This window comes from Bidens hawaiensis, unplaced genomic scaffold, assembly GCF_021521415.1.
Source record: "Bidens hawaiensis isolate Kalapana, Puna unplaced genomic scaffold, B.hawaiensis_p1.1 tig00003141_1, whole genome shotgun sequence".
NCBI lineage: Eukaryota > Viridiplantae > Streptophyta > Magnoliopsida > Asterales > Asteraceae > Bidens > Bidens hawaiensis.
This window is the reverse complement of record NW_027491170.1, coordinates 487,130-506,193: the sequence shown is the minus strand read 5'-3', so window position 1 is coordinate 506,193 and position 19,064 is coordinate 487,130. Positions and strand designations below refer to the sequence as shown.

The window sequence follows — 19,064 nt, the reverse complement described above, 5'->3', positions numbered from 1 at the left end:
AGATGATGAAAAAATCCAGAAAGGGGAAAGAATAAGTGAGCAACTCATCAGATCCATTAAAGACTCGAGATTTCACATCATTGTTTTCTCCAAGAACTATGCATCTTCATCATGGTGCTTGGATGAGCTTGTACAGATTATGGATTGTCAGAAGACGATGGAGCAGACTGCTTACCCCATATTCTTTGATGTGGAACCCACTGAAGTCCGTCACCAAAGTGGGGCACTTGGAAAAGCCTTTGCAGAACATGAAACGGGTAGTAGGAGCTTTGTTCTACCTCTCGACTATCTTTGTTCCACTCTAGCATTTTGTTGCAGCGGATCATCTTCTTCATTGAATGGTGTCATAGTGGATCCGGTAACATCTTTATCATTGAACTTGTATATGTATTATTCAGTGAACGATTTATGTTTCAGTGCAGAAGACGTTTCTTATCCAAGTGCTTTGTACTTGTGTTAAATATTGTTAAGACTAAGAAAGCTTTGAACTTTATCAAACAGGAAAATGAAGATGATGTTGGAAGATGGAGAAATGCTCTCAAAGAAGCAGCCGGCTTGGCTGGGATGGAGTTGAAGACTACTTTTAATGGGTAATTCCTTCATCTTATATTCTTCTTTTCTTTCCTATGTAACATGTTCTTCATAGGGACATTCATGCAACCTGAATGAATCTTCTTTAATTCATAGGCATGAAGCTAAATTTATTCAACAAATTGTTCAAGAAATTTCCCTAAAGCTATATTTCACTAATTCGAGCATTGATGGGAAGTTAGTAGGCATGGAGACCCGGGTAAGGAGTGTAGTTTCATCTTTAGAAACTGGTTCCGACGATGTTCGCATGATAGGGATCAAGGGGATGGGAGGTGGTGGGAAGACCACTTTGGCGAGAGCTATCTTTGATTTGATATCCGTTTGGTTTGAAGGTGTAAGCTTTGTTGAGAATGTCCGAGAAGTTTCAAAAGGCTCTTCGACTGGTTTGAAGAAATTGCAAAAGCAGGTCCTTAAAGATGTGTTAGCTGATCAAAACATTGATGTAACAAGTGTTTCTGATGGGAAAAATAAGATGAAAAGGATGATGCCTGGTACAAAGGCTCTTGTTGTTCTAGATGATGTGGATGATATAGAGCAACTTGACGCGTTAGCTGGTGAGCTTACTTGGTTTAAGCCGGGGAGTAGAATTGTCATCACAACAAGAGATCAGCAGGTGCTCGTAGCACATGGAGTGAGCATTATTCATGATGTTAATCTGTTATCAGATGAGGAAGCACTCTGCCTCTTCGGCAGGTATGCATTTAAGAAAGATATTCCAAATCAAGGGTATGAAGAGCTATCAAGTAAAGTTGTACATTATGCTGCTGGTCTTCCCTTAACAATCAAAGTTTTGGGTTCACATCTTTGTGGTAGAAGTGATCATGTATGGAAAGATGCGATAGAAAGACTAAAAACTATCCCTGAAGATCAAACTTTTAAAAGATTGGAGATAAGCTATAATGGCCTAGAGGATGATCAGAAAGAAATCTTTCTAGATGTTGTATGCATGATGAAATATAACAAGAAAGAAGATGCAATCAGAATACTTGACAGTTGTGGATATTATGCTGAAATTGGTTTAGGTGTTCTTGAGCAGAAATCTTTGATAACTATTTCTGATTATGGCAAGTTAGGCTTCCATGACCGTATAGAAGAAATGGGCTGGAATATAGTGCGTCGTTCGCATCCTAACGAGCCTAGCAGACATAGTCGATTATGGATTAAAGAGGAAATTGAAGACATATTGGTTAAGGAATTGGTAAGTTTTAAGTTTATATGAAATGTGGACAACTAGGAAATATTATTTTCTTTGACAAATTTTCACACCAGCATTTTTTTTATTATGTACAGGGCACCAAAGCAACAAGAAGTATGTATTTGAGAAGTTCCTTTCTCCATCCTGTTATTATTATGAAAGGTATTAGAAAGATGGAAGAACTTAGACTACTTACAGTGTATTGCAACGCAAAAGAAGGTGATGAAGTTACCAAATACTTACCAGATGCTTTACAATCTCTATGTTGGAGTTGCTACCCTTTTCGGTCTTTACCTGAAACGTTTCAAGCAAATAACCTTGTTAACCTTGAAATGCATGAGTGCAATATAATTGAACTCTGGGAAGGAGGAGAAAGAAAGGTAGAATAATGCATATAATGTTATATATTGTGATTACACTGATTCTCATCTATTTTTATTTTCTTATGATAGGTTTTTAATAAGCTTAAATTCCTTGACCTCAGTTATTCTTTGAAGTTAAGAACCTTTGACCTTAGCATGACCCCACATCTTGAGGAGTTAAATCTTAAAGATTGTGGGGACTTTGTAGAACTCCAATCGCCCGTTGAATGCCCGAATCTCAAAGTACTCAACCTCAGTCGTTCTAAGGTGAGTCACCTTAACATTGGGATGGTTCCACATCTTGAGGAATTATATCTTGAAGGATGTGGGGACTTTGTAGAACTCAAATTGCCCGTTGAATGCCCGAATCTCAAAATACTCAACCTCAGTCATTCTAAGGTGAGTCACCTTAACATTGGGATGGTTCCACATCTTGAGGAATTATATCTTGAAGAATGTTGGGACTTTGTAGAACTCCAATCGCCCGTTGAATGCCCGAATCTCAAAGTACTCAACCTCAGTCGTTCTAAGGTGAGTCACCTTAACATTGGGATGGTTCCACATCTTGAGGAATTATATCTTGAAGGATGTGGGGACTTTGTAGAACTCAAATTGCCCGTTGAATGCCCGAATCTCAAAATACTCAACCTCAGTCGTTCTAAGGTGAGTCACCTTAACATTGGGATGGTTCCACATCTTGAGGAATTATATCTTGAATATTGTTCTCATCTAAAAGAAATTCATGCTCCGGTGGGATGTCTTAAAAAGCTTGTTTACTTTAGCTTAAGTAAATGCTTAAATGTTGAATATTTTAAGGTTGACAAACAACATGAGTCAGCTTCTCTTATAGATACAGTGGAAATAAAGGTACTTTGTGAAGATGTTACAAATTATTTTCGAGGGTTTAGGTTTACATGTATATATGATGAACCTAGATCCTCATGGAGTGGAAATTTAGAGAAACTTTTTGGTTTTGGTTCATGCGTTTGCGAAAACCATGAGTATTTTCTAGCAACTATATGTGATTTACAACATTTAAGAGAGCTTACACTTTCCCAAAGCATTCCTCAGGGTCTGTGGCAGTTAGAAAACCATGGTCACAACGGTTTCAACTTCTTCCGGATAGTATTTTTATGTTGAAAAATCTGAAATCACTTGAACTTGATTCTTGTCGGGCTCTTGAGCAGTTACCTGAGAATATATGCAGATTAGAGTGTTTAGAAGAATTAATCATATTGAATTGCAGATCCTTACGAGATATTCCGAACAACATATGTAAGATGAAATGCTTAAAAAGTTTAAAGCTCGAAAATTGTCCAAATATTAAGAAATTGCCAGAGGAACTTGGGAGTTTAGAATGTTTGAAAGAGTTAGATATATCTGCTTCTTCAGGCATAAGTCATCTTCCGAAGAGCATTTATCAGTTGAAAGGTCTGCGTATTTATGGGTTCAGTAATCAACTTGAATCCTATGGTTTTACATCCATTTTGGCTGATGAAAATCGTCTATGGTATGCCAAGTACTACTACGTTGAGCTGTAAATAAGCTTGTCAGCCACAACATGAGTATTTGTCTTAATCAGGTACATCAAAACAGAATAATCACTTCTTTATTAATCATATACGAATTTATACTTGCAATCAATTCACAATTTAATCATGAATGCTTCAATTGAATCAAATTATACATACATATTCACGTATTTTTTAATTCATGCACACCACCTGCTCGACGAAATGCTTGTGTGAGAGTTTTTCATCTTTCAATCAAAATCGATGAAAAGACCTTGTTATGTTCTTTCATTTTATATGGTGATTGGAACATATTAGTTTGTTTTTGTGATTATGTACCTGGTATACTAAGAATGATCTTAAGGTGCCAACAAAAAACTAGTAGCTGATATATTCTATCAATAAGGAACCACCAGCATGTGCAGTTGACCACAAGAAAGTCAACCATAGTCAAAAGGTCAATTTTGATCAAAAAACACAGAATTGACAAAAAAAAAAAAAAACAGTTTTGACCACAAACTAGTCAAAATAAAGGCCTTTACTCTCTACATATATTTGCACATATGTTTTGAATATCTTGAACGCTTATCACAATTATTCGAGAATGCTTGAGTTGAACGATGATGTTTGTTTACACTGGTGCTTATGAGGCTGAATTGAATCATTGCCTAATTTTTTGGTCCATTCCAAACCAAAACTATCAAAGAACTGCTTAGTAACCGGATACTAACCGAGCTGCTTACAAAGAACTGATTGAAAAATCAAACTATCAAGGTCTGGTTAATTTATGTTTATTAGATTTTTGGTTATATCTGTTTACTATGATATGAAAAATTTTAAAACATGTAGGAAGGAGCTAAATTTATCAAAAAAAATTAAGAAGCAAAACCTGTTGAAATTTTTAACAATGAACTGATGAAGAAAAACACAATACATCTAAATGAGTTTAACGGGTTTGGTGAGTTTTGTTAAACAGGCTAAAACTGGTTGATGGGTTTGGGGAGTAATCATTTCTAAATCGGCCTGTTTTGTCCTGCACCCATTCTGACCGGCACCTGTTTTTAACCGGGCCGCCTGTTTCGCCAGGTTTAACATAATCACTTGTTGGTTTGGTTAAATTCGTGTTTTTATTCCCAAAACTGAAACAGAGATGTCTGTCAATTGTTTAGCTCAGTTAATTTGGGTCGGTTTTATTTGACTATGAGCCACCTTTTAACTGCAGAATCGAATTTTGTGGACCAGTCCGGTCCACTATCGCCTCACCAATAACTAAATGAAAGTAATCCATCATTTACTGAAAAAATTCGTATTATTAAATATAATAATACAATGAACAATCCAACATTGGCCAATAGGAAAATGATTGACGACATGTCATGTGCCGCGTTATATTGTTCTCAGCAAATGTAAATAAAAATACAACATTTACCTACTCTCTGTCTCTTAAACTTGGACCACATGTTTACAACATTTATTTATATAACTTAAGAATGTTTTCATAAACGTATTTCAGACGTTGTTCCATAATTAAAACATTAACAGGCATACACCATAACAATAACTTCAACGACAAAATAAATTTAAAAGGCACAACTTGAATCTAATAGAGATGTCCACAAATGGTGATACCATCACCTAACCGAGCCATAGAGATCTTCACCGTTGCAAGGTGCTTTGTTAAAATTTGAAGTATCCATTCGGCCTTGTTCAGTTGCCTTGTTACCAAATCCTCAGACATAGCAATAAATCCATTCCTTAGTGTCTTGTCATACACCATGATCCCTTTCACCTTCACAACTTTCATCACTAACTCGTGATTGTTAAGATAGTTTGGTTTGGGTGAAACGGGCTTTCTTGTCAAACCGGTTCAGGTTAGTTTGCAGTGAACCGGTCCCAAACCGATTTTTTGTACATCTCTAGGCTAAACCATCAAGAGGAGGCGCAAACTCAAAATCAACAAACTTTTGAGAGGCCAGCCCATTGACCAAAGGTGTGGGCACGTGAATGTCGATCAGTCCATATAGCTACGCCTAATATGTCTTAATTCAATGATGATGTTCGTTTAAACTGGTTATTATGAGGCTGAACTGTCAATAAAACCAATGATGTAGAAAAAGATGTAGATATTGACAACTTTATTAATCCAGGTCATTCCAGGATAAGCCAACAGTTGCAAATTCTTTTGTTGACTTCCATTTATACCTAAACTCTATACCAATATTGCATGAGACTCAACAATACAACCGATTCACCAAATTTCTCAATTATTTTCAAAATTGATCCAAATCTTTTGAAAGTTCCATATGTCATGTTTGACCAGCAAAATGTCAAACATAAACCGAAACTCATGAATAACCAAAACACTGTCTTCTCATAACCAATTAATTTACCAAAGAGCCCAATGACAAAAATACACTTACAATGAAAAGGTTCAAAATTTAATGTTCCAACTGTTTGAAACCCCGATACAGAATGTTCAGTCCAATACAAGTCACACAAATATTTCCCAATAACAAAAATTCCCATAAGACAATGGCTTCAAAAGTTTGATATTGTGATTGTGTACCAAGAATGAGCTTAAGCTGATACATTCTGACAATGTGCAGTTGACCAAAGAAAGTCAACCATAGTCAAACGATCATTTTTTATCAAGAAACAGTTTTGACAGCAAAAAAGTCAACGTTGACAAAACAGTCAATTTTGGGAAAATAGCCCAACAATGACCATGACCACAGTAGTTACCGTGCAATACCAGATTCCAAGATTACACATGTCGGCCCATTTTATTACCAAAATTCCACATATTCACATCGTATGTAATTCATGTACACCATCTGCTCGACGAAATGGATGTGTCAGAATTTTCACCTTCATAGCAAAATTTTGAAGATTTATTGTACTGGTTGTGACCAGCAAAAGAAATCGACGAATGGCTTTTATTTTAAAACCAAAGGTGATCAGCACTAGCCAAACTAAAACTGGTTTGTATCCAGATCGGTACCCTGATACAAACTGACTTTTTTGGGGTAGGAAATAGGTCTCATTTGGTTAAATCTGTCCACCACAAGAGTCTCTTTCATAACTAGTTTAGTATATACTCATTTTTGCATGTGCCCACAAACTTTTATTTGTTCAAATTAAGGCAATCAGTGTCTTGACACTTATTACACTACACAAGATTGAGAATGATGTTAAAAGTTTAACAAGTTCTTCGTCTTGTAGATGGACTTTTATTATTATTATTATTATTATTATTATTATTGTTGTTGTTGTTGTTGTTGTTGTACTTTTTAGGACGTTTTTTTACAATGTTTTCTCCATCTACAGACACGGAGACTTAAAGAATGTTTATGTCTGTAGAAATTATAAAAAATGAATAATATTTTAGGTTAAGTATTCATTTATTGGATTTTAGGTACCTTTGGTTTTATTTGATTTTGAAATATACTGAATGTTTGAATAGATTTTTGGAAGGGGAAAAATTTTAAATTTTTGGTGACTAAAAACTGGTTGCTAAACTGTAAGTTGGTTCACTACTATAAAATGGTGTTTTTTTATATTATTTTATTTTACTGATTATTTATGAAAATCATAGACAATCACATTATTCTGGATATCTAATTTTCTCTTATGGGTGCTTTTTGCATACACTAAGTTTTAGATATTATTTTGTACAACTTTTAGATAAGTTGAATAATTTCGTGACTTTGTTGATTTTTGTTGGTTTAAATTGTTTATTTAGAATTATGTGACTTTGTTGATTTTTGTTGGTCCTTTGACTGGATTTAACAACACTATTACTAGTCTATGTGGATCAACCTCTCCACTAGCTAGCGGAAATCACTAGTGAGGACCGAGATCTCAGATCTTGTTTGGTTATTATTTGCACTGTGAGGGTAGAGAGAAGGGAGAGAAGAAAGAATTTGGAACTTGTGGATAAGATAGTGAAATGGCAAAAGGTTGTTGTGTGCATGAGATACACACACTATATATAGTGTGTGTGCTCATGCACTATCTATTTTATTAGCGGCCCATTGGGCTCCAAAGTACATGGCCTTGGGCCCAAACATACATATAAACGATACATATATATCAAACAAATACGAAAGACTAATACAAAAATGGGCCTAACAATCTCCCTCTAGTCTTTGGTATTTGTCCCGTTAACTTCAATCTTCAGTCGCACTCGGACTCGTATTCGAAGATATCGTCACTGGTTTGGAAGGGCTGCTTCTCAACAAGTAGTTGGACGAACTTGTTGAACTTTCTGACGATAGCATCCGTATTGTCTCGACGAACGTCTTCAACCGTGCATAGAGGTGACTCAAGAAGCTTCATCAAGTCAGCTCTGCAGAACCCAGCCATTTCATGTTCATCAAAGAACCGGAGGTCATGAGATCGTTCACAGTGAATAATGACCTCATCGTGAGCATTGTCGAACTCCCAAGCAACAAAGTCGTGAAGAAAGTTGTCATCAAAGGGCATGCCGTGAAAAATAGGTTCTCCATCCTCGTCTGTCATCTTGTATCTTCATCCTTTAGATAGCTTCTTGGTGAAGGGGTTGATATTGTTTGACTTGTATGACCAACCCGGGTTTAGAATAAACTTTGGGTAGTCATATTTCCATTCATGATTCAAGAACCGTTTGAACCATCCCTCCACTGTTCCTTCCTTCTCACCACGACCCACCGTTTTTCTGAAGTAGTTCATATCCAGGATCGATAAGGTGTGCATATCTCCATAAGGGATATATGTCAAATCACCATTTGCACGACGAACAACCCAACTTTTGCTGTCCTTGTGCCACCTTGCATATAGGATAGGATCGGAGTCATGGAACGGCTTTGATCTCCACCTCATGCTTGCCATACTGCTCACACCATAATACTTGATACACTTTCTTGATCTTTTGCGAGCATGCTTGGTAGAGGGAGCGACAACTGGCTATTGAGCAACGGGTTCTTCAATCACCATCTCCAGAGTGTCCGAATTAGGTGAGTAGTTGATGCCATCATCACTATCATCTTTATTCTCCACGGCTTCTTTAACTAGTGAGCTGGTACCTGCAGCAGAACAAACGTTAAAAATAGAGGCAATTTCAGCCTCGACTGCTGCGTCAGTCTCACGTGTTTTATTTTCTTCACTTGGCGATTCCTCCTCCGCCGTCTTATTTCCACCAGTGGCATGACCATCACCACTGTCATCACCATTTCCACCATTTCCACCACGAGGATCATCGACACTATCATACTCGTGGTCATCATCATCATTACCTTCATCCTCTTCACCCTCATTTTCATTATCACCAACATCATCGTCATCATCATATGTTTCATCATCATCGTCATCACCACTTCCATCACCTCCACCACCTCCTTGAGCTACTGGTTATTGTTGTTGAACAACAGGAAACAACAGGAACCAAAGCAGATGTAGCAGGAGCACTAAGTTGTTCACCCGTAGTAGGTATAACAAGTGGGGAACTTATTAAACTGACCTGCGCAGTTGTGGCGGCAGTAGCAACCACGAGTTCAGTGCTTACTATGGTTCCAACAACCGTAGGAGGCTCATCTTTACTCTTCTTCACACCAGAACCTCCTTCTCCAGCATCTTTCCTGGTTTCGCCGGTGTATTGGAAGCCATGTAGCCATCCTTGAGCTCTAACATTTTCGGTGTCAGCGACCAAATTGACAAGAGCTGTTTGTCATCTATTGCTCTGCTCGGTCCTTGGCTCGTTTACACGCAGAAAGTCACGGAAAGTCTCCATCAAGTGATTCTTGTGGTTGTTCACATCCTCGTCACTCAAGCGCATCACCTCCATAACTGCAACATAGCGATTGACAAGTGACTCATTTACACGACCTTGAGTGTCGCGTTTTTCTTCTATCTCGCCTTCAAGCTGCTCAACCATGTCACGCAGCTTCACACTTTCACCCATGAGTCTATCCACGTCCCTTGAGGAACTGGATCCACCCTCCAACAGACTGACTTTTGAGGCCAGTTATTCAAAGTCTATCCAAACTCAATTAAGTGTAGAATCCAATTCCCTCCTGAAGTTGTTATGTAACATCCCGTTTTCTCGTTTCAGTTAATAATATAAATTGTGAGTTATTATGAGTCGGGCTTGTGCTGGGTTAAATGGATATGAGTTACGGACTTGGGTTAAAAAGGAAAGAAGAAAAGACTATGGGATTAAGCCCATGATCCATAATATATAAACCATAAATTCTCATTAATTCATTCATTTCACATATTCCATACACCACCAAAAACACACACTTAAGCTCTCTCTCTAGTTCTCTCTTTATCTTAGCCGAAACCAAGAGGAAAACCGAGCATCGACCCGATGTAATGATAGTATGATATTGTATGGATCCAAACCCGCTAGATCTAGTCGCGAAATGACGAGCCGACACCCTAAACCATTAAAGTCACGAGATCGGGGTGGAATCGGGTATGAACCGAGCAAAAGATGAGCCTAGGGGTCACACTAGCTCAGATCTGGATCGAATGGGACGAAAAACGGTGAAAAATGGTGAAAAACAAGCGAGATCTCGCTTTTCCCGCGAGATCCTGGTTTTCCGGCGATGACGGTGCCGGAAAGGCGGCGCCGGAAAGTGGGTACGAGGTTAGGGCAATGTAAGAGAATGTCAGACTCTGACCTAAACCTAATTCGTTAACGGAAGCTTTCGTTTGACTTGTATGACCTACCCGGGTTTAGAATAAACTTTGGGTAGTCATATTTCCATTCATGATTCAAGAATCGTTTGAATCATCCCTCCACTGTTCCTTCCTTCTCACCACGACCCATCGTTTTTCTGAAGTAGTTCATATCCAGGATCGATAAGGTGTGCATATCTCCATAAGGGATATATGTCAAATCACCATTAGCACGACGAACAACCCAACTTTTGTTGTCCTTGTGCCACCTTGTATATAGGATAGGATCGGAGTCATGGAACGGCTTTGATCTCCACCTCATGCTTGCCATACTGCTCACACCATAATACTTGATACACTTTCTTGATCTTTTGCGAGCATGCTTGGTAGAGGGAGCGACAACTGGCTATTGAGCAACGGGTTCTTCAATCACCATCTCCGGAGTGTCCGAATTAGGTGAGTAGTTGATGCCATCATCACTATCATCTTTATTCTCCACGGTTTCTTGAACTCGTGAGCTGGTACCTGCAGCAGAACAAACGTTAAAAATAGAGGCAATTTCAGCCTCGACTGTAGCGTCAGTCTCACGTGTTTTATTTTCTTCACTTGGCGATTCCTCCCCCGCCGTCTTATTTCCACCAGTGGCATGACCATCACCACTGTCATCACCATTTCCACCATTTCCACCACGAGGATCATCGACACTATCATACTCGTGGTCATCATCATCATTACCTTCATCCTCTTCACCCTCATTTTCATTATCACCAACATCATCGTCATCATCATATGTTTCATCATCATCGTCATCACCACTTCCATCACCTCCACCACCTCCTTGAGCTACTGGTTATTGTTGTTGAACAACAGGAAACAACAGGAACCAAAGCAGATGTAGCAGGAGCACTAACTTGTTCACCCGTAGTAGGTATAACAAGTGGGGAACTTATTAAACTGACCTGCGCAGTTGTGGCGGCAGTAGCAACCACGAGTTCAGTGCTTACTATGGTTCCAACAACCGTAGGAGGCTCATCTTTACTCTTCTTCACACCAGAACCTCCTTCTCCAGCATCTTTCCTGGTTTCGCCGGTGTATTGGAAGCCATGTAGCCTTCCTTGAGCTCTAACATTTTCGGTGTCAGCGACCAAATTGACAAGAGCTGTTTGTCATCTATTGCTCTGCTCGGTCCTTGGCTCGTTTACACGCAGAAAGTCACGGAAAGTCTCCATCAAGTGATTCTTGTGGTTGTTCACATCCTCGTCACTCAAGCGCATCACCTCCATAACTGCAACATAGCGATTGACAAGTGACTCATTTACACGACCTTGAGTGTCGCGTTTTTCTTCTATCTCGCCTTCAAGCTGCTCAACCATGTCACGCAGCTTCACACTTTCACCCATGAGTCTATCCACGTCCCTTGAGGAACTGGATCCACCCTCCAACAGACTGACTTTTGAGGCCAGTTATTCAAAGTCTATCCAAACTCAATCAAGTGTAGAATCCAATTCCCTCCTGAAGTTGTTATGTAACATCCCGTTTTCTCGTTTCAGTTAATAATATAAATTGTGAGTTATTATGAGTCGGGCTTGTGCTGGGTTAAATGGATATGAGTTACGGACTTGGGTTAAAAAGGAAAGAAGAAAAGACTATGGGATTAAGCCCATGATCCATAATATATAAACCATAAATTCTCATTAATTCATTCATTTCACATATTCCATACACCACCAAAAACACACACTTAAGCTCTCTCTCTAGTTCTCTCTTTATCTTAGCCGAAACCAAGAGGAAAACCGAGCATCGACCCGATGTAATGATAGTATGATATTGTATGGATCCAAACCCACTAGATCTAGTCGCGAAATGACGAGCCGACACCCTAAACCATTAAAGTCACGAGATCGGGGTGGAATCGGGTATGAACCGAGCAAAAGATGAGCCTAGGGGTCACACTAGCTCAGATCTGGATCGAATGGGACGAAAAACGATGAAAAATGGTGGAAAACAAGTGAGATCTCGCTTTTCCAGCGAGATCCTGGTTTTCCGGCGATGACGGTGCCGGAAAGGCGGCGCCGGAAAGTGGGTACGAGGTTAGGGCAATGTAAGAGAATGTCAGACTCTGACCTAAACCTAATTCGTTAACGGAAGCTTTCGTTTGACTTGTATGACCTACCCGGGTTTAGAATAAACTTTGGGTAGTCATATTTCCATTCATGATTCAAGAATCGTTTGAATCATCCCTCCACTGTTCCTTCCTTCTCACCACGACCCACCGTTTTTCTGAAGTAGTTCATATCCAGGATCGATAAGGTGTGCATATCTCCATAAGGGATATATGTCAAATCACCATTAGCACGACGAACAACCCAACTTTTGTTGTCCTTGTGCCACCTTGTATATAGGATAGGATCGGAGTCATGGAACGGCTTTGATCTCCACCTCATGCTTGCCAAACTGCTCACACCATAATACTTGATACACTTTCTTGATCTTTTGCGAGCATGCTTGGTAGAGGGAGCGACAACTGGCTATTGAGCAACGGGTTCTTCAATCACCATCTCCGGAGTGTCCGAATTAGGTGAGTAGTTGATGCCATCATCACTATCATCTTTATTCTCCACAGCTTCTTGAACTAGTGAGCTGGTACCTGCAGCAGAACAAACGTTAAAAATAGAGGCAATTTCAGCCTCGACTGTAGCGTCAGTCTCACGTGTTTTATTTTCTTCACTTGGCGATTCCTCCCCCGCCGTCTTATTTCCACCAGTGGCATGACCATCACCACTGTCATCACCATTTCCACCACGAGGATCATCGACACTGTCATACTCGTGGTCATTATCATCATTACCATCATCCTCTTCATCCTCATTTTCATTATCACCAACATCATCGTCATCATCATATGTTTCATCATCGTCATCACCACTTCCATCACCTCCACCACCTCCTTGAGCTACATTATTGTTGTTGAACAATAGGAACCGAAGCAGATGTAGCAGGAGCACTAACTTGTTCACCCGTAGTAGGTATAACAAGTGGGGAACTTATTAAACTGACCTGCGCAGTTGTGGCGGCAGTAGCATCCACGAGTTTAGTGCTTACTATGGTTCCAACAACCGTAGGAGGCTCATCTTTACTCTTCTTCACACCAGAACCTCCTTCTCCGGTATCTTTCCTGGTTTCGCCGGTGTATTGGAAGCCATGTAGCCTTCCTTGAGCTCTAACATTTTCGGTGTCAGCGACCAAATTGACAAGAGCTGTTTGTCATCTATTGCTCTGCTCGGTCCTTGGCTCGTTTACACGCAGAAAGTCACGGAAACTCTCCATCAAGTGATTCTTGTGGTTGTTCACATCCTCGTCACTCAAGCGCATCACCTCCATAACTGCAACATAGCGATTGACAAGTGACTCATTTACACGACCTTGAGTGTCGCGTTTTTCTTCTATCTCGCCTTCAAGCTGCTCAACCATGTCACGCAGCTTCACACTTTCACCCATGAGTCTATCCACGTCCCTTGAGGAACTGGATCCACCCTCCAACAGACTGACTTTTGAGGCCAGTTATTCAAAGTCTATCCAAACTCAATCAAGTGTAGAATCCAATTCCCTCCTGAAGTTGTTATGTAACATCCCGTTTTCTCGTTTCAGTTAATAATATAAATTGTGAGTTATTATGAGTCGGGCTTGTGCTGGGTTAAATGGATATGAGTTACGGACTTGGGTTAAAAAGGAAAGAAGAAAAGACTATGGGATTAAGCCCATGATCCATAATATATAAACCATAAATTCTCATTAATTCATTCATTTCACATATTCCATACACCACCAAAAACACACACTTAAGCTCTCTCTCTAGTTCTCTCTTTATCTTAGCCGAAACCAAGAGGAAAACCGAGCATCGACCCGATGTAATGATAGTATGATATTGTATGGATCCAAACCCACTAGATCTAGTCGCGAAATGACGAGCCGACACCCTAAACCATTAAAGTCACGAGATCGGGGTGGAATCGGGTATGAACCGAGCAAAAGATGAGCCTAGGGGTCACACTAGCTCAGATCTGGATCGAATGGGACGAAAAACGATGAAAAATGGTGGAAAACAAGTGAGATCTCGCTTTTCCAGCGAGATCCTGGTTTTCCGGCGATGACGGTGCCGGAAAGGCGGCGCCGGAAAGTGGGTACGAGGTTAGGGCAATGTAAGAGAATGTCAGACTCTGACCTAAACCTAATTCGTTAACGGAAGCTTTCGTTTGACTTGTATGACCTACCCGGGTTTAGAATAAACTTTGGGTAGTCATATTTCCATTCATGATTCAAGAATCGTTTGAATCATCCCTCCACTGTTCCTTCCTTCTCACCACGACCCACCGTTTTTCTGAAGTAGTTCATATCCAGGATCGATAAGGTGTGCATATCTCCATAAGGGATATATGTCAAATCACCATTAGCACGACGAACAACCCAACTTTTGTTGTCCTTGTGCCACCTTGTATATAGGATAGGATCGGAGTCATGGAACGGCTTTGATCTCCACCTCATGCTTGCCAAACTGCTCACACCATAATACTTGATACACTTTCTTGATCTTTTGCGAGCATGCTTGGTAGAGGGAGCGACAACTGGCTATTGAGCAACGGGTTCTTCAATCACCATCTCCGGAGTGTCCGAATTAGGTGAGTAGTTGATGCCATCATCACTATCATCTTTATTCTCCACAGTTTCTTGAACTAGTGAGCTGGTACCTGCAGCAGAACAAACGTTAAAAATAGAGGCAATTTCAGCCTCGACTGTAGCGTCAGTCTCACGTGTTTTATTTTCTTCACTTGGCGATTCCTCCCCCGCCGTCTTATTTCCACCAGTGGCATGACCATCACCACTGTCATCACCATTTCCACCACGAGGATCATCGACACTGTCATACTCGTGGTCATTATCATCATTACCATCATCCTCTTCATCCTCATTTTCATTATCACCAACATCATCGTCATCATCATATGTTTCATCATCGTCATCACCACTTCCATCACCTCCACCACCTCCTTGAGCTACATTATTGTTGTTGAACAATAGGAACCGAAGCAGATGTAGCAGGAGCACTAACTTGTTCACCCGTAGTAGGTATAACAAGTGGGGAACTTATTAAACTGACCTGCGCAGTTGTGGCGGCAGTAGCATCCACGAGTTTAGTGCTTACTATGGTTCCAACAACCGTAGGAGGCTCATCTTTACTCTTCTTCACACCAGAACCTCCTTCTCCGGTATCTTTCCTGGTTTCGCCGGTGTATTGGAAGCCATGTAGCCTTCCTTGAGCTCTAACATTTTCGGTGTCAGCGACCAAATTGACAAGAGCTGTTTGTCATCTACTGCTCTGCTCGGCCCTTGGCTCGTTTAAACGCAGAAAGTCACGGAAACTCTCCATCAAGTGATTCTTGTGGTTGTTCACATCCTCGTCACTCAAGCGCATCACCTCCATAACTGCAACATAGCGATTGACAAGTGACTCATTTACACGACCTTGAGTGTCGCGTTTTTCTTATATCTCGCCTTCAAGCTGCTCAACCATGTCACGCAGCTTCACACTTTAACCCATGAGTCTATCCACGTCCCTTGAGGAACTGGATCCACCCTCCAACAGACTGACTTTTGAGGCCAGTTGTTCAAAGTCTATCCAAACTCAATCAAGTATAGAATCCAATTCCCTCCTGAAGTTGTTATGTAACATCCCGTTTTCTCGTTTCAGTTAATAATATAAATTGTGAGTTATTATGAGTCGGGCTTGTGCTGGGTTAAATGGATATGAGTTACGGACTTGGGTTAAAATGGAAAGAAGAAAAGACTATGGGATTAAGCCCATGATCCATAATATATAAACCATAAATTCTCATTAATTCATTCATTTCACATATTCCATACACCACAAAAAACACACACTTAAGCTCTCTCTCTCTAGTTCTCTCTTTATCTTAGCCGAAACCAAGAGGAAAACCGAGCATCGACCCGATGTAATGATAGTATGATATTGTATGGATCCAAACCCGCTAGATCTAGTCGCGAAACGACGAGCCGACACCCTAAACCATTAAAGTCACGAGATCGGGGTGGAATCGGGTATGAACCGAGCAAAAGAAGAGCCTAGGGGTCACCCTAGCTCAGATCTGGATCAAACGGGACGAAAAACGGTGAAAAACGGTGGAAAACAAGTGAGATCTCGCTTTTCCAGCGAGATCCCGGTTTTCCGGCGATGACGGTGCCGTAAAGGCGGCGCCGGAAAGTGGGTACGAGGTTAGGGCAATGTCAGAGAATGTCAGACTCTGACCTAAACCTAATTCGTTAACGGAAGCTTTCGTTTGACTTGTATGACCTACCCGGGTTTAGAATAAACTTTGGGTAGTCATATTTCCATTCATGATTCAAGAATCGTTTGAATCGTCCCTCCACTGTTCCTTCCTTCTCACCACGACCCACCGTTTTTCTGAAGTAGTTCATATCCAGGATCGATAAGGTGTGCATATCTCCATAAGGGATATATGTCAAATCACCATTAGCACGACGAACAACCCAACTTTTGTTGTCCTTGTGCCACCTTGTATATAGGATAGGATCGGAGTCATGGAACGGCTTTGATCTCCACCTCATGCTTGCCATACTGCTCACACCGTAATACTTGATACACTTTCTTGATCTTTTGCGAGCATGCTTGGTAGAGGGAGCGACAACGGCTATTGAGCAACGGGTTCTTCAATCACCATCTCCGGAGTGTCCGAATTAGGTGAGTAGTTGATGCCATCATCACTATCATCTTTATTCTCCACGGCTTCTTGAACTAGTGAGCTGGTACCTGCAGCAGAACAAACGTTAAAAATAGAGGCAATTTCAGCCTCGACTGTAACGTCAGTCTCACGTGTTTTATTTTCTTCACTTGGCGATTCCTCCTCCGCCGTCTTATTTCCACCAGTGGCATGACCATCACCACTGTCATCACCATTTCCACCACGAGGATCATCGACACTGTCATACTCGTGGTCATTATCATCATTACCATCATCCTCTTCATCCTCATTTTCATTATCACCAACATCATCGTCATCATCATATGTTTCATCATCATCGTCATCACCACTTCCATCACCTCCACCACCTCCTTGAGCTACATTATTGTTGTTGAACAATAGGAACCAAAGCAGATGTAGCAGGAGCACTAACTTGTTCACCCGTAGTAGGTATAACAAGTGGGGAACTTATGGAACTGACCTGCCCAGTTGTGGTGGCAGTTGTAACCACAAGTTCAGTGCTTACTATGGTTCCAACAACCGTAGGAGGCTCATCTTTACTCTTCTTCACACCAGAACCTCCTTCTCCAGTATCTTTCCTGGTTTCGCCGGTGTATTGGAAGCCATATAGCCTTCCTTGAGCTCTAACATTTTCGGTGTCAGCGACCAAATTGACAAGAGCTGTTTGTCATCTATTGCTCTGCTCGGCCCTTGGCTCGTTTAAACGCAGAAAGTCACGGAAAGTCTCCATCAAGTGATTCTTGTGGTTGTTCACATCCTCGTCACTCAAGCGCATCACCTCCATAACTGCAACATAGCGATTGACAAGTGACTCATTTACACGACCTTGTGTGTCGCGTTTTTCTTCTATCTCACCTTCAAGCTGCTCAACCATGTCACGCAGCTTCACACTTTCACCCATGAGTCTATCCATGTCCCTTGAGGAACTAGATCCACCCTCCAACAGACTGACTTTTGAGGCCAGTTGTTCAAAGTCTATCCAAACTCAATCAAGTATAGAATCCAATTCCCTCCTGAAGTTGTTATGTAACATCCCGTTTTCTCGTTTCAGTTAATAATATAAATTGTGAGTTATTATGAGTCGGGCTTGTGCTGGGTTAAATCGATATGAGTTACGGACTTGGGTTAAAAAGGAAAGAAGAAAAGACTATGGGATTAAGCCCATGATCCATAATATATAAACCATAAATTCTCATTAATTCATTCATTTCACATATTCCATACACCACAAAAAACACACACTTAAGCTCTCTCTCTCTAGTTCTCTCTTTATCTTAGCCGAAACCAAGAGGAAAATCGAGCATCGACCCGATGTAATGATAGTATGATATTGTATGGATCCAAACCCGCTAGATCTAGTCGCGAAACGACGAGCCGACACCCTAAACCATTAAAGTCACGAGATCGGGGTGGAATCGGGTATGAACCGAGCAAAAGAAGAGCCTAGGGGGTACCCTAGCTTAGATCTGGATCGAACGGGACGAAAAACGGTGAAAAACGGTGGAAAACAAGTGAGATCTCGCTTTTCCAGCGAGATCCCGGTTTTCCGGCGATGACGGTGCCGTAAAGGCGGCGCCGGAAAGTGGGTACGAGGTTAGGGCAATGTCAGAGAATGTCAGACTCTGACCTAAACCTAATTCGTTAACGGAAGCTTTCGTTTGACTTGTATGACCTACCCGGGTTTAGAATAAACTTTGGGTAGTCATATTTCCATTCATGATTCAAGAATCGTTTGAATCGTCCCTCCACTGTTCCTTCCTTCTCACCACGACCCACCGTTTTTCTGAAGTAGTTCATATCCAGGATCGATAAGGTGTGCATATCTCCATAAGGGATATATGTCAAATCACCATTAGCACGACGAACAACCCAACTTTTGTTGTCCTTGTGCCACCTTGTATATAGGATAGGATCGGAGTCATGGAACGGCTTTGATCTCCACCTCATG

The 19,064-nt window shown here is 40.8% G+C and overlaps 1 pseudogene across 1 annotated transcript; it reads left to right on the top strand.

Annotated features, from left to right (window-relative positions):
• The first annotated feature begins 295 nt into the window (after positions 1-295).
• On the top strand, positions 296-3,689 carry LOC143622455 (TMV resistance protein N-like; annotated as a pseudogene). Its single transcript, XR_013151708.1, has 5 exons — positions 296-358; positions 502-590; positions 688-1,789; positions 1,882-2,166; positions 2,239-3,689. The product of XR_013151708.1 is annotated as a TMV resistance protein N-like (transcript).
• The last annotated feature ends 15,375 nt before the right edge of the window (positions 3,690-19,064 follow it).